This window comes from Peromyscus eremicus, chromosome 1 (genome assembly GCF_949786415.1).
Source record: "Peromyscus eremicus chromosome 1, PerEre_H2_v1, whole genome shotgun sequence".
NCBI lineage: Eukaryota > Metazoa > Chordata > Mammalia > Rodentia > Cricetidae > Peromyscus > Peromyscus eremicus.
The window spans coordinates 98,484,192-98,510,935 of record NC_081416.1 but is presented as its reverse complement, the minus strand read 5'-3'; the positions used below and the strand labels follow the sequence as shown (position 1 = coordinate 98,510,935).

The following is a 26,744-nucleotide window of genomic DNA, read 5'->3' as shown; positions in this document are numbered from 1 at the left end:
TAAAAATAACCGATGCAGCCAGGCGTGGTGGCGCACGCCTTTAATCCCAGCACTGGGGAGGCAAGGGCAGGTCAGCCTGGTCTACATAGTGAGTTCCTGGGCTGGTACACAGAAAAACCCTGTCTCAAAAAAGAAAAAAAAAAAAAAAGACTGATACAAAATTCTTACTTTTAAGTTTTATTTATTATCATTGATTATACAACCTCTTGGAGTCAGTGCTCTCCTTCTATCTTGGTGTGGATCTGGGACTCAAACTTGGGTCTCCAGACTCATGTGGGACGCACTTTAACCATCTCAACACCTGACCCTACAGTGTAAAAATTGGAATGTGCCCCTAAGTCCCTTCGGCCAGGGTCCTTCTCTTTAGACTCACGTCTAAAGACTCACTCCTCTTGTTGTTCTCAAGCCTTTCATGGTTACACTGAAGAACCCTCTGTTCTCCTAGCCTTTGGATAAGGGAAGCAGAGTGCCCCAGAGGAGTTAATGCTTTAGCACAGCACATCCTGACGCACAGCGGGAACATAGAAAAGTCATTTACAAAAGCAGGAACCAGGCAGGCAGGGCATGGCTTTATTTACATCAATGGTTCCTCAGTCTGTTTAGGTAACAAATCCATTGCGAGTCAGATAAAAGCTGTGACTCCCCTCCAGAAAAACTGCTTTTATTTTGTTACTGATTTTGTAGTTAGCATTTAAAGGGATTGGCCCAATGTATTACTGCAAGTATGTAAAGAATGTCCATCAGAAAGAGGGTGGCTGGTTATGCACAAAGACCCGCACCACCTGTGTCCAAACAATTATCAACCATTTGAGAAGTGCATCAGTTGGCTGGTCCCAGGAGTGGGTAGGCTGGGAATTTCATCTTCATGAGGAGCGGTTCTCAATCTGTGTGAACTGGGGTCTTTCCAGGGGTCACCTAAGACCATCAGAAGACAGAGATATTTACATTACAATTCATACAGTAGCAAAATTACAGTTTGAAGTAGCAACAAAATTAATTTTATGGCTGGGGTCACCACACCATGAGGAACTGTATTAAAAGGTAGCAGCATCGGGAAGGGTGAAAACCACTGTTCATGAGGCTTAAACCCATCAACCATTCGCATAATCAAATCCTCTTCACTTTGAATTCACATGCACTGTGCTGGCTGTGTCAACTTGACACGAGCTAGAATGATCTGAAAGAAGGGAACTTCAGCTAAGGAAAAGCTTCCATAAGATTCAGCTGCAGGGCATTTTCTTAATTAGTGATTGATGAGGGAGGGCCCAGCCCACTGTGGGTAGTACTGCCTCTGGGCTGGTGGTCCTGGGTTCTACAGAAAGCAGGCTGAGCGAGCCATGAGGAGCAAGCCAGTAAGCAGCCCCCCTCCATGGCCTCCGCATCAGCTCCTGCCTCCAGTTTTTGCCCTGTTTGAGTTCCTGAACTGACTTCCTGTGATAATGAACAGTGATGTGGAAGTGATATGGAAGTGTCAGCTGAAATAAACCCTTTCCTACCACGTGGCTTTGGTCATGGTGTTTTAGCACAGCATCAGTAACCCTCACTAAAACAAGCACTAAACAGACTTCTGATTATAATTTGTCTTCTTGGGGACTCTGTCTACAGGACAAAACTGATCAGGGAAGAGCTAGATGCCTCTGGCAGAAAGAGTCCTGGTGTGAGCTGGCCAGCCTGAACCAACTGGAGCTCCCCCTTTTTCTTCTTGAGACAGTCTTGCTCTGTAGCCCAGGTTGACTGACCTCAGGTTACTGACGAGTAGGATTACAGCTATGTGCCATGTCTTGCAGGGATTTTAAAATGCATCCTTCTCTGAGATTGGCTAGTGGGAATCTACAGATTAAAGATGATTCTAAGCTTCTGAGTATCCACAACGGAGAAATAACCTCTCTGCAGAACTGTTCTGAGTTCCTAAGCCTGTAAGTCAAAATGAACATGAAGAATTTGCCACACTTCAAATCTAAAGCTCTGAAATGTCTCGTCTCTATAGTCTGCCAGGGTTATTTTGACTTGGGAATAAATGAGAAGAATCATATGTGGGATGTTCAAGGTCTCCTGCAGAACAAAGGCACTTCGGTTATTTATATATGGGGTTGCAGACATCAGGCAGAGTACACCGGTTTCCCCTGACGACCAATTACTGCACAACATTTTGGGATTCAAAATGTCTTACCATAGGAAACAATGTTAAATTTTTGAAGACCTAATATTTTCGAGAAGACTTTCAGATAGTCTTACAAAGCCACTTTTTTAAAAAGGAGATAAAATATTGAACAGGATGACTACACATAAAAATCCCCCATGCCAGCTACAATCTCCAGACCATTTTCCTTTCATCTTTTCCACACAAGGCCTTAGGACTGGCTTCAGAGTTCTGCATTTTATCTGTCTTACACCTTAATAACACTCTCTCCCTAGAATTTTTTCTTTTTTCTTTTTTTCTCCTTTAGCAACTGAGAGATAAGAAGGCTTTATCTTCAGGCAAGATTTTATTAGCCAGAACTCAATGGGTAATGCCAGGTTTATAGAAACCTAGGAATTAATAACTTGAATGTGGAAATAATATGTTCTTTAAAAATGTATCAGTCACATTTCACCCAGCATGTAAATTGTCTCCTAAATCAAGTCTAAACTCTCAAGCTGAATTTTAATCCCTTCCAGAAATTGCTCTCATCCATATATTCATTTCGCCCTCAATCCCAGCTCTGGCAAGCGACTGTCTTTGTAGAGGTTCAAGTGCAGGCTGTTAATTTCATTTTGAGAAAGGGTCTTACTGTGTTGTCCAAACTAACCTCAGACTCACTATGTAGCCCAGACTGGCCTTGAATTCACCATCCTCCTGCCTCAGCTTCTCTGTGCTGGGATTACAGGTCTGCATCATCATGCCTGGCTCACAGAAAGTTTATTTGGGAGACACAGGGGCCACCTGCAGGAGAGAAGGGGAAAAGACATCGAGAAATCAGCCGAGAAGGAACTGCCACAGAAAGCAGCTAGAGCTTAACCCTATGGAAGTGCGAGATGGTACAAGATGTACCAGACTCGGACCAGCAGGGAGGCGGGGAGCTGAGTCCTTCCCGCCCACTCTCATCGTCACTGGCTGAGGGCCAGCTCGGGGAATGTCATTTCTTCAGAACCCCAACTCGTAGAGTTCAGAGTTCATGTTCTGAAACAGCCCCCAGAAGAGTGATGTACCCAACACGGAAATGGTAGGATCAGAGGGGTCTAGGCAGGGCACTGAGAATATTTTCCAGATCTGGCCCCTGCCCTAAATAAGTCTGTGTCGCTCCAGTTTTCTTTCCAGACAACCATCTTCTCATCCTTCAGCTTCCCTGCGTAGCCCTCACACAGCTGCTAAGCTTATGTGCCATGAGTGAACAGGAGAAGCTGTTTAAACAAAAGTGCTTTCCTCTGAGAAAACACAGCCCTTAGGGTCCACAGACCGTCAAGGAAAACACATCTTTGTCAGAAAATGAGGGTGGTAATCCTAGCATTTGGGAGACAGACGTGGGAGGATCAGAGGTTCAAGGCCAGCCGGGCTTATATAGAAAGTTTGAGGCCAGGCAGAAATAAATGAGACTTTGTATCAAAAGCCAAACCAAAACAAGAGCAGAGCCCTCCTAAAGCAGCTCCTGCCTGTGGGCACAGCTTGGGGAGCGAAGTAGGCATTGGCCTTCAAATGGGTAGACCCCCCACAGCCACTCATCTTTATCCAGGACAGAAACGGATCAACAGTATTATAGAATCCTACCGACTTCGGTCATCCCTCTCCTCTACAGCTATCCAGGACTTCTACATAGTAGAGCCTGCCAGCAGAGTATGATTGCAACAGATACTGGGCAGCAACAACTCGATGTATTAAAGAGTTTTGTGATTCCGGGGAAGGAGAAATCAGGTGTTTCAGAACCAATTAGTGGGGGAAAAAAAGCAAGAAAGTAGAAATTCGAAAAAGAAGTGTTGCCTGTGTTCCCAAAGCCTGTCGGTATTTCCGTCCAGCGGGCTGTCCAATCCTCTTCTCCTAACTTCCAAGACAATAAAGAGGAGCCCTGTCCATTTGGCATGCCCAACATCCATTTTATGGCGTCTTCAAAATGACACAGGAGAAGGTGACAAATTAAGAAGAAGTGGGCTCCTGTTCAGAGCCTTCGTAAAACCTAGACCAGAGAGAGCACTCTGTATGCGGACTCTGGGTTCTACTGTCAAGTTCATGGACAATGCAATGTGAAAATTCGGTAGATTACTTCTTTTCTTTAAACATTTAAAATTAGGGGCTGGAGAGATGGCTCAGCTGCTCTTCCAGAAGACCTGAGTTCAATTCTTAGCACCCTATGGTGGCTCACATTCCCCTGTAACTCCAGTCCCAGGGGATCTGATGCCCTCTTCTGGCTTTACCGGTACTGCATGCACATGGTGCACAGACATTTTATGCAGGCAAAACACACATAGACATAAAATAAAATTAACAAGTAAAGAATATTTAAAATTACATTTATACTGATATAAAAATTAATTAAAACTGAGACTGGAGTGGTGGTACATGCTTGTTATCTTAGCACTTAGAAAGTGGAGGCAGGAGAATTAGAGTTCAAGGTCATTCTCAGCTACACAGCAAGGTCAAGGACAGGTTGGTTGGTCTGTATGATATCCTGTCTCAAAGAAACCAAAATAATAATAAATAGAAATAAGCATGGTGCTATGTGCCTGTAAGCCCATCATTCAGGAGGCTGAGGTAGAAAAATAGGCACAAGTTTGAGGCCAACCTGGTCTATGTAGTGAGATTTAGGCTAGTTAGGATAGCTAGATGCTGTTTTAAAACACAGATAAGCCGGGCGTTGGTGGCACACGCCTTTAATCCCAGCACTCAGGAGGCAGAGCCAGGCGGATCTCTGTGAGTTCGAGGCCAGCCTGGGCTACCAAGTGAGTTCCAGGAAAAGGAAGCTACACAGAGAAACCCTGTCTCGGGGAAAAAAAAAAAAAAAACACACACACACACACAGATAATAGGGCTGGTGGAATAGCTCAGAGAATAGAGGAGACTATTTGAACCTAAAGGGCTGAGTTAAATCTCGTAGGACCCACATGATAGAGGAGAGAACCAACTCCTAAAGACTGTCCTCCATAGTTGTATAGCTTGGTCTGTTTGCGGGGCTCCTACAGTGGGATCAGGACCTGTCCCCTGGTGCTTTAAGCTGACTTTTGGGAACCTATTCCCTATGCTGGGTTGTCTCACCCAGCCTTAATGCAGGAGGAGGAGCTTGGTCCTGCCTCAGCTTGATGTACCATGCCTTGTTGATGCCCATGGTTCACATGAGTGACCTTGAGTAGATGAATAGAGGTGGGAAAATGGAATGTTCCTGCTTGTCTTAGTTACTTTTCTGTTGCTGCGATAAAACACCATGACCAGGGCAACTTATAAGAGAAAGCATTTAATTGTGCTTACAGTGTCAGAGGTAAGAGTCCATGATGATGAGCAAAGGCATAGTGGCCAGAAGAGCTTAGAGCTCACATCTTGATCTTAAACAGGATCAGAGAGACATATTGGGAACAGCTTGAGTCTTTTGAAGCCTCAAAGCCCCTCCCTGCCTTGATAATCTTCCTGCAAGGTCACACCTCATAATCCTTCCCAAATAGTTCCATCAACTAGGGACCAAGAATCCAAACATATGAGCATATGGGGTCCATTCTCTTCCAAACCTTCCAATTACTACTCTTTCCACAGATACTAACCCTTTCTTCTTCCCCTAAGTTCTCATTTTCATAAGAGGACACGGATTAATTTATTTATTTATTCATTTTTTTATTGCCATCCCTCATTCCCAACTCTAGGTACCCTGTTTAATATATTGGGTGTTCATCCTTTTCATTGTGTGTTGGTTTGTTTCCTTTTAAGATAGGGTCTCATATATCCCAGATACAGCCTAGATTGGTCTCACACTCCTGAAGATCCACCTGCTCCCACCTCCTGAATGCTGGAAGTACATGTATACACAACATCTGGCTTAATTATGCTTCTTATAAACTATATTATCTTGGGTACATGAAATTTTTTATTTGTAAGATGACCTGTGCCATAGCTCATTTTTTTTCTTCTCTTGTTTTATTTTTGTACAAGGTCATCCTCACTGAAGGGTTTGTCAAGTATTACAGGTTGGCCTTGAACTCATGTCAATGAGGATGACCTTGAACTTCTTATCCTCCAAAGTACTGATATTACAGGTGTGTGCCACTGTCCCTGATTTATGCCACCCTGGGAACTGAACTCAAAGCACGATGCATGCTGAAGGAGACCCCCATACAGTGGGGGCTTCCTCCCAAACCCTGGGTTAGACACAAACCACACCCAAACACCTGTTTTCACAGAGAGATCCTTTAGTAAGCAGGGAAGAAAAGTTAAAGTGGCAGCTTTCTGACTCAGGCAGAAAACAGCAGCAAATGGCCTTGCAGGTGTGATTTTAAGAGGAGAAGAGGGGAGGTCTGTGTTAGAATGGGCTAGGATACAGTGGTAAAGGAGGGAAGGGAAGGGGGACAAGGGAAAGGAGAAATGGGTATTTATCATGAGACAGACACGGCCCATAGGCAAATAGTGGTTTATAAAGGTAAAGGGAGAAACCCTGTGTTAGGACGAGGTGTTAAATTTTAACTGGGCATGTTAATTAGGTAAACCAAAGGGGGCCTTTGATTGCTGGGCTTTGGTAGTCAGCCTCAGGAGGAGGAAATGGCTAGACCTTGGTGGCTAGCTTTAGGAATGTAATCTAAAGGTTTTTAGCAAGGCAGGGGGAGTTTGGGGGAAGGGCAAGGCCTGCCAGAGCCACATGTTCAAGTGGGCTAGTGTCCCTTCACATGCTAGGCAAGCACTCTACTAACTGAGCTACATCCCAGCCCCCTCCTTAGTTCTTTTGTTTACCTACAATGTTTCTAAGACCTTGCCACAGTGCTGAATACTCACCCCATTTGCTGCTCCTAATGGATGCATAATGTCCCACACCCCATATTTCACCTACTTAGTCTCCCAGGGACAGGTCAGTAGATTGCCTCCAACTCACTTCTTTTAAAAACAAAAACTTGCAATGTGCACTCTTGTACATCTCCCACTTGGACATGTGTGAATTTCCCTCAGATGCGCACCCAGGAGGAAAATAATTGGGTGGCAGAGCACACGAGCTCTCTGTTTTAATGAGTCCTGCCAGGTTGCTGGTAGGAAAGATGCACCAGTCTGCTCTGACAACATTTAGAACTAATTAGCTTTCTAATTTTTGCCGGTTAGCAGGGCAGAGGCGATCCTTCCCTCAATCTAAGCCATAGATTGGCACACGGCGGTGCTGCAGATGGAGCCAGAGGTCATCGATTCGGCCGCCCCCTCACATCTCACACCTACCGAGCTTTGAAATCTGTCAGCTTGTGGCTCCACATCTCCCAGAGCCGCCCCACTCCCTCTTTCCCCCTTTCCACCACAGTCTAGGAGAAAGATTCCCTTCTCACTGCTACAATCACACCACCAATATATTCTACATCTGTTACCAAACTAATATTCTAGCAGCACCGCCCTTTAAGGCAGGGATGAGGAGGTTAAGAAGAAATAGAGGTAAGAGTTTTGGGTTTTTTTATTTTTTAATGATTTGTTTATTTTTATTTCATGTGCAATGGTGTTTTGCCTGCAAGTGCATCTGTATAATAGTGTCTCATCCCCTGGAACTGGAGCTACAGACAGTGGTGAGCTGCCAAGTGGGTGCTGGGAATTGAACCTGTTCTCTGGAAGGGCAGCCCGTGCCCTTAACCACTGAGCCATCTCTCCAGCCCTGAGGTGAGAGTTTTTAACCTCAGACTCTAGTGCAGGGGTTAGATTTTCTTTCTAGAGAGGAGTCTCTTTTCCTAATTAAATGTCATCAAAGACATTATCCTTAGGTAAATCTCCATACAGGACCCACGTTTGTTGTTATTTTGTTTTGAGATCCTTTTGTTTTGTTTGAAGCAGGGTCTTACTCTGTCACCCGTCCTGGCCTGGAACTCACTACATGGTGTTGACTGACTTTGAATTCATGACAGCTCTCCTGCTTCAGACTCCCAGATGCTGGGACTGCAGGTATACGCCACCATGGTCAGCTAGAATTCACTCTTTTGAGTAAAGGAAGTAGATAAACTAGATGTGGGAACATGTACTGTTAGTCCTGGCAATCAAGCTGAGGTGGGAAGACTGCCATGAGTTCCAGGCCAGCCTGGACCACAAGGTAAACTCCAGGTCCCCCTGTGCTAGAGTGATGTCCTGCCTCCATGCTCCCATAAAGGAAGTAAGGAGGACCAGGAGTTCAAGGTCATCCTCTGCTACATACAAAGTTCAAGGACAGCCTAAATGACATGAGATTCTGTCTCAAAAAGTCAACAAACAAAAACAAAGAATGGAGGCAGGGGTAGGAAGGGATGGGAAAGAGGGTGGAAAGGACATTACAAAAATACTGAAGTGTCTCACAGAGCCCAAGGAGGAACGCCATCGGAGGGGCGTTTGGAAGTCCTCAGCATAAACTGCAGCGTCTCCCCACCTCTATTCCCCTCTCAGCCTGCATGGCAAATTCCCACAAATTCTCCCAATCAGTGTTGTAAGTGTCACAACCCAACATGACCAAGACCGTCATCTCTTGGCTTTAAGATTAAAGGTGACTCAACTTTAATCCCAGCACTCGGGAGGCAGAGGCAAGTGGATCTCTGTGAGTTTGAGGCCACCATGGGCTACAGAGCTGGTTCCAGGACAGCAAGGGCTGTTAAACAAGGAAACCTCGTTTCGAAAAAGAAAAAAAAATACCTCCCTTTGCCAAACTCCCTGTATTTCTGTCACCCAGAAACCTGCCTAATAAAGAAACTGATGGAAACAAAGCACCACGGGTGAGAGCCGGAGGGAAACACTTGGTTTGTAGCTGCTGGATGGTCTATAAATGGTCAGAGCATGAGAAATAATATGTACACTGGATGCAGACTGTAGCTGCATCCTGAACTGGGAGCTGGATGTAGAAGACACAGGTGACTGGATTGTCACCCAAAGCGAATGTGAGGTGATGTGTGGCTTGTGTCTGTGGGGGCACCTGGAATTGTACCTAAGAAGAGGAGAGAGAAGACAGCTGTGTGACCTGGGCAGTGGGGCAGGTGTGTGTGTGCCCTGGGCAGTGGGGCAGGTGTGTGCCCTGGGCAGTGGGGCAGGTGTGTGCCCTGGGCAGTGGGGCAGGTGTGTGCCCTGGGCAGTGGGGCAGCTGTGTGCCCTGGGCAGTGGGGCAGCTGTGTGCCCTGGGCAGTGGGGCAGGTGTGTGTGTGCCCTGGGCAGTGGGACAAGTGTGTGTGTGCCCTGAGCAGTGGGACAAGTGTGTGTGTGTGCCCTGGGCAGTGGGGCAGCTGTGTGCCCTGGGCAGTGGGACAGGTGTGTGTGTGCCCTGGGCAGTGGGACAGGTGTGTACCCTGGGCAGTGGGGCAGAAGTGTGCCCTGAGCAGTGGGACAAGTGTGTGTGTGCCCTGAGCAGTGGGACAGGTGTGTGCCCTGGGCAGTGGGATAGGTGTGTGTGTGTGTGTGTGTGTGTGCCCTGGGCAGTGGGACAGGTGTGTGCCCTGGGCAGTGGGGCAGGTGTGTGTGTGCCCTGTGCAGTGGGACAGGTGTGTGCCCTGGGCAGTGGGGCAGCTGTGTGTGTGTGCCCTGGGCAGTGGGGCAGCTGTGTGTGTGTGCCCTGGGCAGTGAGGCATGTGTGTGTGTGTGTGTGTGTGTGCCCTGGGCAGTGGGACAGGTGTGTGTGCCCTGGGCAGTGGGACAAGTGTGTGTGTGCCCTGGGCAGTGGGACAGGTGTGTGCCCTGGGCAGTGGGACAGGTGTGTGTGTGCCCTGGGCAGTGGGACAAGTGTGTGTGCCCTGGGCAGTGGGGCAGCTGTGTGCCCTGGACAGTGGAGGATAGGCTGACTGAACAAAATTGTATATGTTTCGCCAACTTCCCTTATACAAGAAAACCTTGAGATGCCAAACATTACTTCTCAAATTCTGCTGGTCAGAACTCAGTCCTATGGCCACACTCGTGCAAGGAAGAATGGGAAAGGAACCCCAGAATATGACCAGAAGTAGAAGAAAGAAATTTGCTGAACATCTGGACACTCTCTGCCACCGAGGCCTTCCACTCTGTAGAAGTGGCTCCAAAACTCTTTGGATTCCAGAAAGCCAGCTCTGTTCCCTGTCCACCATTTCCTGTCTTCTGGACAGCAGAGCATCCCAGCAAATCCTATACCTAGCCTGGGCACAGGAGGCCTAAAACTCACTTGCCCTTGTCCATGTTCATGGTCTCATCCTACACAGCAGTGGGAGGCGGGGGAGGTTCATTGCTGGAAAGAGGGGAAACTTCCTGCCTAGAGAGAGAACATGAGAAATGAAGAGTCACATGGTGTTTATCCCCCAGCTACATCAAAGAATCTACAGTGTGTTAACAATCTCTAGGCTCAGAAATGGAGAAGAATCTTTCCTATCTGAATCTGCAGCACCAGATACATATTTATATCCCTCTCTAAATGAGGGAAGATGAAGATAGCAGAAGAAATGTCATTCTACTCAAACCAATATATATATATATATATATATATAGATATAGATATATAGATATAGATATATATATATATATATAGAGAGAGAGAGAGAGAGAGAGAGAGAGAGAGGATACACACACACACACACACACACACACACACACACACACACACACACATTCCACAGGCTTCCAGAGTCTGCTGTTGGTTCTACCCACTGTTTGGGAGTTGGTGTTTGGGAGTTGGTGTAGGGGTGCTGTTTATCAAAGGGTCAATGAAAAATAATGCAAAGTGGGCAAAGCTGCTTACTTTATCATCACAGCACTAAGCTGTGGCATAAGGATCGTGAGACCCAGAATACCTAGACTACAGATTGAGACCTTATATCGGATAATAAAAGAATAGATGATACTAAAATAATTCACAACAGCCAAGGTACAGAAGAACTACCCTAGATGTCCATCAACAGATGAACAGATGGGTAAATAAAAAAATAAAATGTGGGGGGTCAAGAGATGGCCCAGTAGATACTCTGCAAGCCTGAGGAGCTGAGTTTGAATCATCACAGCACCCATGTTAAGGGGAAAAAAACAGCAACAAACAAACAAAAAATATGGCATGGCTGAGAGTATCTGTAACCCCAGCACTGGAGGGCAGAGGCGGTGGACCCTGAGAGATCACTGGCCAAATAGCCAACCCAAACAGTAGGCTTATGGTTTACTAAGAGACCTCATCTCAAGACATAGGGCAGAAAACAATAGAGGAAGACTGCTGTGGGAACACACACACACACACACACACACACACACACACGTACGCTGTGAATATGTTTCAGCACCATTAGTTAATAAAGAAGCTGTTTGGCCTATAGCAAGGCAGGATAGAGCCAGGTGGGAAATCCAAGCAGAGATACAGGGAGAAGAAGGGCGGAGTTGGGAGGAGGTGCCAGCAAGCCACCAGAGCAACAAGATGTACTAGAGAACAGGTAACACCACAAAGCCACGTGGCAAAATACAGATTAATAGAAATGGGTTAATTTAAGTTGTAAGAGCTAGTTAGTAATAAGCCTGAGCAATAGGCCAAACAGTTTGTAATTAATATTAAGCCTCTGAGTGATTATTTTAAAAGTGGCTGTAAGCCGGGCAGTGGTGGCGGCGCACGCCTTTAATCCCAGCACTCGGGAGGCAGAGCCAGGTGGATCTCTGTGAGTTCGAGGCCAGCCTGGGCTACCAAGTGAGTTCCAGGAGAGGCGCAAAGCTACACAGAGAAACCCTGTCTCGAAAAACAAACAAAAAAAAAAAAAAAAAAAAGTGGCTGTGGGATTGGGCTGAACAGAAAAGCCTCTCTTTACAGAGGACACCTGGGCCTTTCAGCCGAGGACTCAGAGGCATTCAGTCTGAGGATTCGTGGAGGAGTTGGCGAGGTGGGACGCACCAGAACCTACCCGAACATTCTGTCTGAGGCCAACCCAGGGCCCAGCTGCCGATCCTGTGAAACCCAACAACTTGGAGGTGTTGGTGAGATTGCCCTACTGAACAACCTGCTCAGCTGAGATCCATTTGGGAAAGGTTTCAGAATCCTACAGTCTGCAGTCTGAGGAAACAAGATCAGCTGAGGAGTTGATGAACGAGCAAAACACGATCTGAGAACACAAAAGAAGGAGCCGCCCAGCCACCGAACCAGATCACCAGAATCATAAACCCACCCTACACCGACTGGGAACAGGTAAGCCCCCATCTCCAGACTGGCAGACCAGGGCTCTAGCCCCTAGGCCCTACCCATCGGAGTCCCAGGGACCAGACAGCTACCTTTCCCGGCTCTCCCACCAAAAAAAAAAGGAACCCATACGAACCCAACAACCACTGGAGCCATAAGCACACCCTGCACCAACTGGGAACAACTGCTCCCTGAGACAGAACCCACTAACACTGATTGGACTAAGCTGCTCCCGGAGAAATAGAGCCTAACAGCACCGATTTAACCAAGAACTCCTAGTGGACCAAGACTAACAATTAGAACAAGAAGAGGCACCCTCACACAGACAACGCCTACACCGAGCAGAGGAAGAGATGAGTAGACGCCAGTGCAAAAATACAGGCAACATCATAAAGACCTATATGACAACATCAGAACCTAGCGATTCTACACCTGCAAGACCTGAACATACCAAGGCAGAAGAAGCAGAAGAAATCAATCATAAAAATGACTTTAAGAAGATGATAGAGACCCTTAAAGAGGAAATGAAAAACTCCATTAAAGAGGAAATGAAAAACTCCATTAAAGAGGAAATGAAAAACTCCATTAATGAGGACATTTAAAAAAACTCCATTAAAGAGGAAATAAAAAATTCCCTTAAAGAAATGGAAGAAAAAACAAACAAAAAAACTGGAAGAAATCAAAGAAAGCCAAGAAAAAGTAATTAAACAGATGAAGGAAACAATTCAAGATTTGAAAATTGCAATTGAGAAAATAAAGAAAACACAAACTGAGGGAATGCTGGAAATAGAAATCCTGACTAAATGAACAGGAACTACAGAAGCAAGCATAACCAACCGAATGCAAGAGATGGAACAGAGAATCTCTGACATTGAAGACACAATACAGAGGACACCTGGTATATTGCTCTGGCATCTGCATGTATGTGCACAGGCACATACATCCACATATTCATGTGCATTCAACACACACATAAATAAAACAAATTTTAAATGGCATATATACACAATAGAATTTTACTCTGTTACAAAGAATGCAATTGTGTCGTTTTCAGGTTAAGCGAAATGAGACAGATTCAGAAAGACAAATGTTTTCTCCCTTATGTGGGAATCTATATTTGAACACATATATGTTATATGAACATGTAAGTGGGGCTTTGAGAGGGAGGAAGAAGTATAAAGGGATGGGTAAGAGGAACAAGAGGGTGACGGAGAAAAGACAAAATATCTCATGCTTTCTCTCATATGCACAATGTACACATCTGTATGTATGCATACAGGACAAAAACATAGAAGGGAGACTATCCAAGGGGGACAGAAAACCTCAAGGGTGGGAGTAAGAGAGGCAAGGGACAGCAGTGGTGTGGGAGTGATTAAGAATTAAGTATGGCCAGGCAGTGGTGGCACACGCCTTTAATCCCAGCAGGTGGATCTCTGTGAGTTTGAGGCCAGCCTGGTCTACAGAATGAATTCCAGGACAGCCAGGACTGTTACACAGAAAACAGAGAAACCCTGTCTCAGGATTAAAAAAAAAAAAAATTAGGTATGATATTAAAAAGCAAAAGCAAAAAATAAACTATTTCAATGATGTGTGTGTGTGTGTGTGTGTGTGTGTGTGTGTGTGTGTGTGCATGTGTGAAAATGGCATATTGAGCTGGGGAGTGAGATATATCTTTAATCCCAGCACACAGGAGGCAGAGGTAGATGGATCTCTGAGCTTGAGGCCAGCCTGGTCTACAGAGCAAGCTCCAGGACAGCCAGGGCTACACAGAGAAACCTTGTCTTGAAAAACCAAAAAGAAAGTGTTATACTGAAATCCATTATTTTATATTAACAAAATACAGTAAATAAGTCTGGCAGTGGTGGCTCACACCTTTAATCCCAGCACTCAGGAGGCAGAGGCAGATGGATTTCTGAGTTCTAGGCCAGCCTGGTCTACATAATGAGTTCCAGGACAGCCAGAACTGTTACACAGAGAAACCCTGTATCAAAGGGGGGGGGGGGCTTGGGGATTTAGCTCAGTGATAGAGCGCTTGCCTAGCAAGCACAAGGCCCTGGGTTCGGTCCTCAGCTCCGGGGGGGAGGGGAAGGTAAATAAAATAAATTTAACCATATCCTTATTAACTCAACATAGTCTTTGTATTTATTTACATTTCTTAGCATGCTTATTCCCAAATGCATGTTGTCAGAACACAGACCCTGTTTAAGACTACCTTATGACTATCATCCCAGACAAAAGCAACCTGAGGAGGCGTGGCAATGAAATATAACATGGCAGCCTCGATGGGATCCCAAAGAACGTAGGACATTAAGTGAAAATGAAAGAAATTTGAAGGGCAGACTTCAATAATAAGGTGTCCATATTGTCCACCATTGCCACAAACGTCACACAGACGTAAGACATTTGAGGTCGTTAAAAGAGGAGACTAGGTCCGGGTACATGGGAACTCTCTGTGTTCTTCCCCATTTTTCTGCAAATCTGAAACTGTTCTAGCAAGTCGAGTCTATTTTTAAAAAGACCACATTATTATTCCCTCAACTAGCTGTTTTTCTAGCATTAGACATTCATGCTGGTTCTGGTTTTCCACTGCTAAAAATAGTGTTCTAAGAACAGCCTGTACAGAGACCTTTTAAATGAGTTCAGAACCAGAGTCAGCCTCCAGGAGACCCAAAATGGTGGTGAGCTACCGTGTTCACTTTTACCTCTTCCGAGCCCTGAACCACAGCGCTTCCCAGCTTGTGAGATGCTTAGCGCATCTCACCACAGCCCGCATATGGCAAGCACTGTTCCAGTCTCTGCCTCTGTTCCCATCCCTGACCCGAGACAAGGGTAGTAAGCAGTTCTGGTCAGACACTCACTGAGCCTGTGAACTTACACAGAAGCATCTGTGATGTCCTCCAAACTTGGGAGGCTGAGACAAGAAGACCACTGGGAGTTTGAGGCCAACCCAGGCTACATCAGGAGAATCCTGTCTCAAAACAAAGGCAAAAGAGAATCAGCGCTCTCTATGCACACAGCCATTTTACTCTAAGTATTTCGTGAATTCCTGTTAGTGGCACCTACACTTGAGGGTTTGCATTTTAAAAGTGACACTGGTTTCATCCTCTGCTTGGAGCACTTTTCTCCAGATGGTTTCCTCTTCTGTGATACAGAGACAAAATCCAGAATTTACACAACAAGCATTTTTTTGGTTCAGGATGTATCAAGAATAAAAAGCCATTTTATACGGGGCAGTGGTGGCGCACACCTTTAATCCCAGCACTCAGGAGGCAGAGGCAGATGGATCTCTGAGTTCAAGACCAGCCTGGTCTACAAAAGCAAGGGAAAAACATAAAACAAGACCCATAAATCAGAGAATAAAACTATGATTTAAATATGTGGCTTGGAGCTGAGCACAGAAGCTATAATCTTAGCACTCAAGAGACTGAAGCAGGGAGATTTTGCATCTGAAGCCAGCCTGAGCTGCATAGTAATACTCTGTCTCCAAAAATATTAATTAATTAATTAAAATAATTTTAAAACGTATGGTTAGCATTTTTATATCAGTGGTGGTGGGAAAAATGGAAAAATTATCAGCCAGAAAGAAAATGAAAAAAAAAACCTGGACATAGTGGTGCATACCTTTAATCTTAGCACTCGAGAGGCTGAGGCAAGTGGATTTCTGTGAGTTGGAGACTAGCCTGGACTGCATAGCAAGTTCCAGGCCAGCCAAGGCTACCTAGAATTGGGGGAGGAGGGTGGCTAGTAATACCTGTCAATGGAGAAAAGTAGCAAGAACGTTGGTAAAGGAACTCGGACCATGACATGATGTGTCTAGGACGTGATGCACCCTGACTCCTTCTAAAAAGGGCAGGAAGGAAGAGAAGAAACTGGGAACACTGAAAGCTACCCGCCTTCTGACTGGTGGTGAATGGCACCAGTAGTGTGCACGACTCAGCCCCAGATTTTGGCGCGGATACTTTTCTCTAGGCACAAGAGCTAAGACTCTGAGGGAGAAACTGGTTTCAACTCCTGAAGTAGAAAATGCCTCATCCAGAGCCTGGAACATCCTGTCATTCAAGCAATCGAGAACACATTCAGAGATTCCAGGAGCAAACTGACAAGATCAGAAAGGTCAGCCTAAAAATAAAGCATTGGATGGCCAGAGGGTGACCACAGGAACTCCAGAGAGGGAAACATGACCCCAAGATGTCAGGACTGGCCAAGCCCACTAAAACAGGGTCCTAAACATTTGGGAAGACTTCAAAAAGAATACCAAGAAGTGGATATGAAGCAAAACACTTGCAACATAATGGACTTAAACTCCCATTAATCAGCACAAATTATGTCAGTTAAACGCAGGAGTATAAATGTCAGTGGGCTTTGAGGGGCTTGGGATGTGGCTCAGTTGGTGGGATCCTTTCCTAGTGTGCACAAAGGCCTGGCTTTGATTCCCAGCACCACAAAAACTGGTGGTGGGCATGGTGGTGCCAATACTGTGAAGTGGAAACAAGAAGGTCAGGAGTTCAAAGTCACTCTCAGCTATATAGGCCCTATTAAACACACACACACACACACACACACCAGAATTGTCTTGGAGAAGAAAAAGAAATCTTTGACAGATGTGTATCAGCTGGCCATAATACTTTAGACCTGCAATGCCAGAAAGTTAGAAGGTTAAGGCAGGAGGATTGCTACAAGTTCAGGCCAATCTGAGCCATCTAGTGACAACTCTAAGGCCAAGGCCAACCAGGATCCATAGTGAATCCCTGTCTCAAAGGAATGAATAAATGAACCATGAAAAACATTTATAAAAGTAAGAGAGCGCTTGTAGGCGGCAAGTTATTTGTGGAAAGCTAGGGTAGTTTTGCAGATAAGGCTGCATCAGAAGTTGAGAAACTGTAAATAAAAAGGGGAGGTATGTCAGATGGGCCAAACTGGGCGGAAAAGCAATTTTCTGGGTTAGAATGAAGGAGGAAACTAAGCTCAATGAACAGAAAGGATAAACCCAGGGGCCTGGGGAGATGGCCCTGTGGTTAAGAGCACCTGCTGCTCTTGCAGAGGACCTGCATAGTGGCTCATAACTGTCTCTAACTCCAGTTCCAGGGAATCTGGATGCCCTTTTCTGGCCTCCCTGGACATCAGGCACACACGTGGTACATGAACATACATGCAGGCAAAACACTCATAAACATAAAATAAAAACTGAATGCACAAATCGGTAAATTCATGGTTTTGTGTACAGTTCCTTAAGTCCCCCTCCCCTCCTCCCAAAGAGTGACGCCGTCTGCAGCAACTGTCAGGCTGAGGGAGCTCAAACAGGGCCGTGTCAGCTGAGGTAAGAGAGGCCGACAACGTATCAGAGAACAATAGTTAGGAGGGAGATGTCAGAAAGTAAAAATAGATGCTTCATATGAAGATAAAGAGTGGGAATTATATAAAATGGGTGAGGGAATGAAACGGAAAAACAGAAAGACATGAAAGTTTATCTAAGTTCAGTGGTGTCTTAATAATAAGTAGACAGGGGGCTGAAGAGAAGCTGGATGGTTAACAGCACCTGCCACATTTGCAGATGACTCCAGTTCGGCTCCCAGCACCCATGTCTGGCAGGCAGCTCACAACTGCCTACAACTCCAGCCCCAGGGGATCGGACACTCTCTGCTGGCCTCCTCAGGCACCCCAACTCACACACATACACAGACACACACACAGACCACACACACACACACACACACACACACACACACACACACGACACACACACACACATTTTAAACTTTTTGAAATTTTTTATTTTATGTGTATGGATGTTTTGCCTGACTGTATGTCTGTGCACCTCACACATGCCTGGTGCCCAGGAAGATCACAAGAGGGCATCAGATCCCCTGAAACAGGAGTCATAAGCAGATGTGAGCTGCCATGTAGGTGCTGAGAATTGAATCTGAATTCTCTACATGAACAGTGTTCTTAACGGCTGACCCCTCTCTCCAGCTCCAACATACACAATTAAGGAAAAAATAATATTTTTTTACGTAGAAAGAAGTAGACGTGAGCCAAGTCCAAGAAAAAAAACAAACAAAAACCTAGTCCTCTGCCTGAGAACCGAAAGAATGGGAAGATCACAATGGGCCGTGTTGGCAATGAGAACGACCAGAGCTCAAAGGACCATGCCTTCCTCCTTCATGGGCCGGTACTGTCTTGCTGTGGGTTTCCACTACGTACTCTGGAAGTCAAGGTCTGGGAATAGTTTGCATCCTTACTTCTTTCCTAAATGTTCTCTTCATCCTCTTGTTCTGAAGAGGCTTCTTTCTTTATAGTCCTCTCAAGGTGGATGTTTGCTGTTCCTCAGACCTTGTATCACCTGGCCTAGGGGCTTAGCGATGTCCTTGTTCATGCTCCTTGTTCCTCATTGCTAATCCCTAATGTACCCCCTCCTCCATAAGACAAGACTACACTATGTATAACTGCCGTGTATATAGACACCTGTCCTCACCTGCCCCATGCCTTGAAAATTCCAACCACTGGGCTAGAATAAAGCTCAGTTGACAGAGTGCTTGCCAAGTATGCACCGAGCCCTGGGTTTGATACCCAAAACTGCATAAACTGAGCACAGGGACTCATGCTTGTAATCCCAGCACTCAGGAGGTAGAGGCAGGAGGATAAGGAGTTCAAGTCCTTTCTCAGATACATAGTGAGTTTGAGGCCATTCTGGGCTACATGCAATCCTGTCTTTTTTTTTTTTTTTAAATTATTTATTTATTACGTATTCAGTATTCTGCCTGCATGTGCCCTTGCAGGCCAGAAGAGGGAACCAGATCTCACTACGATGGTTGTGAGTCACTATGTGGTCACTGGGAATTGAACTCAGGACCTCCAGAAGAATCAGTGCTCTTAACCACTGAGCCATCTCTCCAGCCCACGATCCTGTCTTAAAAGAAGGAGAGGAGGAGAAAGAGGGGAGGGGAGGAAGAGGAGGAAGGAGTGGAGGTGGGAAAGGAAGAGAAAAAGGAGAGGAGGAGTAATCTGGTTACTGGACCACTCTCTCCAACACTCCACCATCACTGTGAGGATGTCCATGTCCAGCCAGATGAGTATTCCAGAGACCTGAACGGATATTCTCTTCTCCACTGAACATGTTATCCATTCTACCCAAGACATTCCTATGCATGGTCAGTTTCAAGAATCTTATTCTGTTCTCACCTCTTTTCTAACCCAAGTTCCCTAGAACACAAAGCCTGAGGAAAGAAACTTTGCTGATGCTTTGTGGACAGAAGCAAGAGAGAGGGAAAGGGACAGGCAGGCAGGGAAGCCGAGACAGCTCTTTACCCAGCCCACAACATCTGCACGATATCCAGCTGGGTTGAGAGTCCAGATGGGTCCACTCAACAGTCCAAGAACAGTCTGACAGGAGAAGCAGAAGGAGCCATTCATCTCCTGTCCCTGTCTTCTCGTGTGTTTCCTCCCACTGCTCAAAATCGTTCCCGCGGGGCTCACAATTTGACCACTCTGGAGAGTCCCTGAGGGAGCCAGAACATCATGGATCCAGTCAGCTCAGCCCTTACGCTGGAGCTGTTAGAGTTCCCGATGAGGCAGCTGTGACAGATGCTGTTGCAGACAAGCTGGACAGCCTGTTGTGGGCAGACTAAAGACAGAAGGAAATGAGCCATCTCAGGAACCAATTCACCTATGACATAAAGGGCCCAAGCCAGGAGAAGGGGGTAAGCCAGTCAGGTTGGGCACACTGCATCCTTACCTTGACCATGCATATCCATCATCCACACCATATGGGTCTATCCTTACCCTTTCATACTGGATCTTCAGCAAGAAGAAAAGAAAAAAAAATTTCATTTTTTTCTCTAAGAAGGGAAGTTTAAATTCAATTCTGTAAGCACATGCCCAGTTGCACTTAGTATCTTAAAAAGGAGGCCTAAAACATCAAGTTATTACATTACTAGAGCTGGTAATGGTTGACAGCACTTTTTTTTTTTTTGAGACAGTGTCTCCCATAGCCCAGGCTAATCTCAAACTTACTATATAGCTGAGGACGATCTTGAACTTCTGATACTCCTGCTTCTACCTCCCAGGTGCTGGGATTGTAGGCATGCACCATCATGCCAGGCTTTATGCAGTTCCAGGCTACTGAGCTACTTCATCAGTCCAGAGCTGATGGTCATTGATATCCAAGGCCATAGTTGGTAATTATTATCTTCCTCATCTACCAGCCATTCTCGGTTTGGTAAACACTTCCATGAGCCTGAGTTACCGCACGGAAATGTCTTTCATTGTCTGCTGACCCACTGGCATAAGGAGTCCAGAGTGGTCACACAGCTCCCAGGTCACACCATACACACACACACACACACACACACACACACACACACACACACACACACAGAGGAACTTGTCAGGTAAAAAGTTACTGGAAACATGAGTTCTACAAGGGGGTCATTAAGAAACATGGTGTTCATGAGCAGTATTTCCACCAACCTGGAGTTGCCAAGACCTATTTATCATAGGTATTTAGGGAGACAAAATCATGTCACTCAGTACCACAACAGTAATGCACCCCTGAGGGAACTACAAAGATTGGTACCATTGCCAGAGTTTGAAAGATGCCTGGTAATTATTTTGCCACACTCTTATTTAATTTGTCCTTTTGGCAGATGCAGAATCTTGATGAATCTTGAAGAATGACAACAGATCACTATCAACATAATTGGGAAGGGAATCCAATTATAGCTGCAGCCTTGATGTTGTGTCTTTATTGGAGCTAATCAATACAGCCCCTGGCATCTGGAAAATGTCTCCTTTTCAACCTAAAAGCAAACTGCTTTCATGTGGCATGACAGCTGTATTCCTTCACTGATTTACCTCAGGGCTACATCAACCTTCAATTTCCAGTATCACATAGTTACAAAGGAGCCTCAGTTGTCTTGATGGCCTGCAGAACATAAGGCTGGTTCCTTTTATTGATGTTAGTATGCTTATTGGACCTGATGAGCTGGAAGTATCAAGTATCCCAGGTACTTTGGTAGAACACACGCATATTAGGATATGAAAGATAAACTGTAACAATTAAAATTTTTGATGTATAAGTAAGTTCCCTTCAATGGCTGGAGGATTCCAAGGCCTGGGACATATTGAAATTCAGCTTTGAAAATGAAAGGGCAGGTTGCTTTAATATGCATTGTCCACTGTGAGCAAAGAGGCCCACAGCTTGGTAGACCTGTTAGGATTTTGTGGGAAATGCACACACACACACACACACACACACACACACACACAAACACACACACACACACACACACACACACACACGCACGCACGCACGCACGCACGCACGCATGCACGCACACATGTACTCATTTGCATCATTTGAATTTGTTGCATCAACCTGATGGCTTGCAAACATAAGGCTTAAAGTTTTGAATGAAGCTCTGAGCAAGAAAAGTCTCTGTAGCTGGTCTAAGTTGCTCAAGTTCTCATACCCTGCTGTTTGGTATGAGAAGTGTCTTGCAACAGACAGAAAAAGTGTAGGGGTGGGCAGGGAGGCTACCAAGCACTCACTGAAGAATCACAAGCAGACCTTAGAAATCTACCATGGGCCTTGATTGAATGCCTCTGCACCATGTGCATGCAGGAGCCTGAGGAGGCCAGAAGAGGGTGTTGGATCCTCTGGAACTGGAGTTACAGATGTTTTTGAGACATCCACCATAGGTGCTGGGAATTGAACCTGGGTCCTCTGTGAGAGCAGCAAGTGCTCCTAACCACTGAGCAATCTCTCTAGCCCCATGGATCTGATAAAGTTTAAATATGAAAACATGAAACCTTAAGTGATGGCGCCTGCAAAGGGATGCTGCTGTCTATACGAGTTGGAATCGCAGTCATAAAAAGTGATCAATTACTACAGTAACGGCTAAAATCCAAGAGAAGCTAAGTAGTTTTGACACAGGGCATCTCAGACTCTTGTATAGTCAGTTAGTTTTTCCACCATTAGGTGCTCTGTCTATCTATCTATCTATCTATCTATCATCTCAACAGGATCTCATTATGTAGTCCTGGCTGATCTAGAACTTACTATGTAGAATAGGGTTGCCATGAACCCAAAGAGACACATCTGACTCTGTCTCCCAAGCACTGAGAATAAAAAGCTGTGTCACAATGCCTGGCTAGGCTCTTTTTATCTCATATCCATTTTATTAAACCCAGACAGTTAAAGATGGTAGCTATCTACAATTTCTATAAGAGCTTTAATACATAGAGGTTATAAAAGCAAGCTGTGGGATGGAGAAATGACTCAGTGGTAATCAAACCCAGATCCTCTAAAAGAGCACTGGCTGCTCTTTTAGAGGATCTGGGTTTGATTACCAGGACCCACGTAGTGGCTCACAACCATCCTTATCTCCAGTTCCAAGGGATCCAACACCTTCTTCTGGCCTCCTTGGATACATGGTACACATGTGATACTCAGACATACAAACAGGCAAAATCCTCATACACAAAATAAAATAAAAGGGCAGTGGTGGCACATGCCTTTAATCCTAGCACTTGGGAGGCAGAGGCAGGTGGATCTTTGTGAGTTCAAGGCCAGCCTGGTCTACAAAGCAAGTTCCAGAACAGCCAGGACTGTTAACACAGAGAAACTCGGTCTCAAAAAAACAAAACAAACAAACAAAAATAAATAAAATAAAATAAAAGTAGAAAAAAAAAACAGTAATCCTCCTGGCTGTAACCCAAGTAGTAACTGATTTTACTCTCTTTCTCCTCTGCTATGTCCTCCTCTGCACCTGTTCCAGCACATCATCTCATTCAGTTTTCAGCCTGGTAGGGTGCCACTGGCCTTCGTTTCTCAGGAATAAAGCTTTGTATCCTTCATCAAGCAGTGGTCGCTACTGTTGCTCCTTTGGTTATTTCTAGGTAGAAGTGCCAAGACATGCCATTGAGTTCTGCACTGCAAACGTTCTCCTCGGTGCCTCCATGTAGCTAAAGTTTTCCTGCCTTGCCCACAGTCAGGACAAATCTTTGTCACCGGCCAGTCCCACAGCTGCTCAGACCCAACCAAGTAAGCTTATATTGGTTACAAACTGTATGGCCGTGGCAGGCTTCTTGCTAACTGTTCTTACAGCTTAAATTAATCCATTTCCATAAATCTATGCCTTGCCACATGGCTCGTGGCTTACCGGGATCTTCACATGCGGCTTGTCATGGTGGCGGCTGGCAGTGTCTCCTTCACCCAGCTTCCTGTTCTCTCAATTCTTCTCTCTGTTAGTCCCGCCTATACTTCCTGCCTGGCCACTGGCCAATCAGTGATTTATTTATTGACCAATCAGCAACACATTTGACATACAGACCATCCCACAGCACCTCCATCTATCTCTGCTTGCTGTGATTGTCAGGGTCAGTAACCCGAATCAGTACAGCTTTCAGCGCCTGCGGGATCACAGGCACAGTGACCAGATGTCTACTGTAGACTCAGAATGGCTAGTGGCTTTATGGTGTCCCAGTGGAAAGTCCTCCACCCCCGGGAATACACTGAGGGAAGGAATACTTCTTTAGGGGTTGGTTATTGGAAGTGATGATGAGAGGAACCCATTTCCCTACCCTACTTTCTCTCCCTCCCTGCAGATCAAACATAGAGCTTCCTGTCCTCAGTAAATGCTCTTCCACTGAGCCACAGCCCCAGCCAGAGAGGGCTCATCTTAGTCCAACTCCAGACACTGGCTAGCAGATAATGAATACACTTCATCTTGGAAGGCAATGTCTTGCCCACGGAATATTGCCCCCAACCTGGCAGCTTGGCTGAGCGCTTTCACCAGCGGTTCTGCTGGCGGCCTTCAGATACATAAAATATGGTAGGACACCGAATCTTGTGGTTATTGTTATGCACCTTCTTTGCCATAAGACAGATTTTTGGTCAAAGGCAAGATTATTTGAGATCTCATGTCAGTTCAGACATCTAAGTCCAAGCTGCTCTGGTAAGGAACGATGTGGGGAAAGACACTTAGGACAGGAGCAGCAACCATTTCTGAGCAGGGGTCAGTGTCGGTAGTGAGCGATCACTTCCCTTCCCACCAAGCAGTTCTAGTAACCTTGTCACCTGTATTAGTCAGCGTTCTCTGAAGGAACAGAGCTGACCAAATGAAACTGTATTTAAGGGGGGTTATTAGGGTGGCTTTCAGGCTGTGGTCTGGGTAGTCCAACAATGGCTGTCTCTTGACCAGAAAGGCCAAGAATCTGGTAGTTGTTCAGTCCATGAGACTGGATGTCTCAGTAGTCCCAATGTGGAGCTGGAGACCCAGGGGATTCCTAGGGAGCTGCTGCTCTTCAACCTGCATTGGAAACCTGAAGAAGTAGGTTCTAACACTAGTGAAGGAGAGCCTCAGCAGTAGCATAGATTAGTGTATCAGCTAATGAGGACAAGCAGGCAAAAAGCAAAAGCTTCCTTCTTCCATGTTTTTTATGTGGGCCACCACCAAAAGCTATGGCCAGCTCTAGATCAGGTTTTTCTACCTTAAGTAACTCAATCAATAAAATCCCTCGTGGGTATGTCCAACTGTTTGGTTTTAGTTGATTCCAGATGTTGTCAAGCTGACAACCAGGATTAGCCATCACACCATCAGACAGGGGCAGCTGACCCAAAAGAATGATACCACATGCAGGACTCAGCATCAGTCACTTGTGTTGACATATCAAGCATTCATCAATAGAAATACCGTATCTGTCTGATCCAAACTCTACAACATTGGGTTCTTGCACAGCTTCCACCCCCCACCACTGTAGCTAATCTGTTCCTGGGCCTACTGTGAGAATCATGGCTGTCAGAGACAGATATTTTCTTAGAGTCATTCTTTTTTGTTTGTTTGTTTTTGTTTTGTTTTGTTGGTTTTTTCGAGACAAGGTTTCTCTGTGTAGTTTTGGTGCCTGTCCTAGATCTCAGTCTTAGACCGGCCTGGTCTCGAACTCACAAAGATCCTCCTGGCTCTGTCTCCTGAGTGCTGGGATTAAAGGCGTGAGCCACCACCGCCCAGCTTAGAGTCACTCTGAACACCTGGTTGAAGAGTATCATCGCTAGAGTACACAGTGGCCAGTGACGGTCCCCAAGACCCACTTCCACAGATCTAGCTACATTATTCTTCCCTATGCCACTCTGTCACCAATTTTCTAATCTTTCCAGATTTCGGCACAACTGGCTGAATCATGCATAACTGCTAGGAAGTGGATGTATGCTCTTATTTCAAGCTATTATTTTTCCTCTATTATTAGTGACAGAGGGCTGGAGAACAGCTCTGTGATAGAGCACTTGCTCTGTGTATGAGGCCCTGGGCCAATGTCCAACACTAAAGAAAATAATAACAACAACAGTGACAGTTCAGCTGCTCCTACGTCTTCTAGGTCTCCTTAAGTGAACCATTAGTGTAGCAGCTGCCCAGTCTGGGCTAGCAAGAACTAGTGCACTGGGCCTCAGCACTTGGAAGACAGAGGCAGATGGATCTCCATGAGTTCAAGGCCAATCCTGTTCTATGTAGTGAGTTCCAGGACACAGAGATGGTATCTCAAAAAAAAAAAAAAAAAAAAAAAAAAAAAACGAAAAAAAAGCAAAAAAAAAAACCCTAGCACACTGGGAATAGAGAGATGCTCCAGTAGTTAAGAGCACTTGCTGATTTTCCACAAGACTCATGTTTGATTCCCAACACTCATTTGGTAGCTCACAACCTTTGTAACTCATTCCAAGGGATCCGATGCCCTCTTCTGGTCTCTACAAGTACTGCACTTACTTTTACACAAAGACATGCATGCAGGTAAACACACTCATATACATGAAATGAAAATAAATAAATCCTTAAGGAAAAAAACTAATGCAGTCATATAAAAGTGTTTCCTCCTAATAACTCCCTCCCTACATACATACATCCCAAAGCTGCATGTATGAATCAAGAAGGACTGGCAGCAGTTCTGGACTACACCCTGGCTACCAGGCTAGCCAAGGCTACAGAGCAAGACCCTGTGCCAAAAAGAAAAATTAAAATCATTCCTAAATTACTGCTTGCTCTCCAGAGCTTAAAGAGCTCTTTCATCTGGATAGCTCCCTTCCCTGCTTTAAAGACCCCTGTGTCTACCCTCTTAGATTTGTGGTCTTGTAACAGCCCCCCAGACTTTAGCACAACTGATGCTGTGATGGAAGTACCATTCAGGCTGTAAAACTCAGCACCTAGGCAGCAACATCTGCCAAAATGAGAACAAACACCTAATCCATCGAAGTTCTTAGTTCCTGGAAAGTCCCCAAATGGACTAACCTTGCTTTTTGGCTTCTGTAGCTCTGCTTCTGGCTAAGTGTTCTTGGCTAACTGAGGTGTGTCATCCTGGGAAAGGCTTGGGACTGCACTCTGGTCCCAAAATCCCGGTGTAGTTGCCAGCTGGATAATAGAGACTTTCTATTGGCTTGAACCCATGTCCAAAAGATCTTCTCTAGTAGATACCTCAAAATAGGCTTTGCATGTATAGTATTAAAAAAAAAAA

General features: G+C 45.4%; 1 long non-coding RNA gene across 1 annotated transcript in view; it reads right to left on the bottom strand.

Moving 5' to 3' along the window:
* Positions 1–645: 645 nt before the first annotated feature.
* LOC131916752 (uncharacterized) overlaps positions 646–26,744 on the bottom strand; it is a 38,439-nt gene continuing 12,340 nt past the window's right edge. Inside the window, exons 3-4 of the long non-coding RNA XR_009380592.1 lie at positions 2,790–2,923; positions 646–915 (exon numbers count right to left, since the gene is read on the bottom strand). This is a non-coding gene — a long non-coding RNA (uncharacterized LOC131916752). The remainder of the gene's footprint in view (positions 916–2,789; positions 2,924–26,744) is intronic.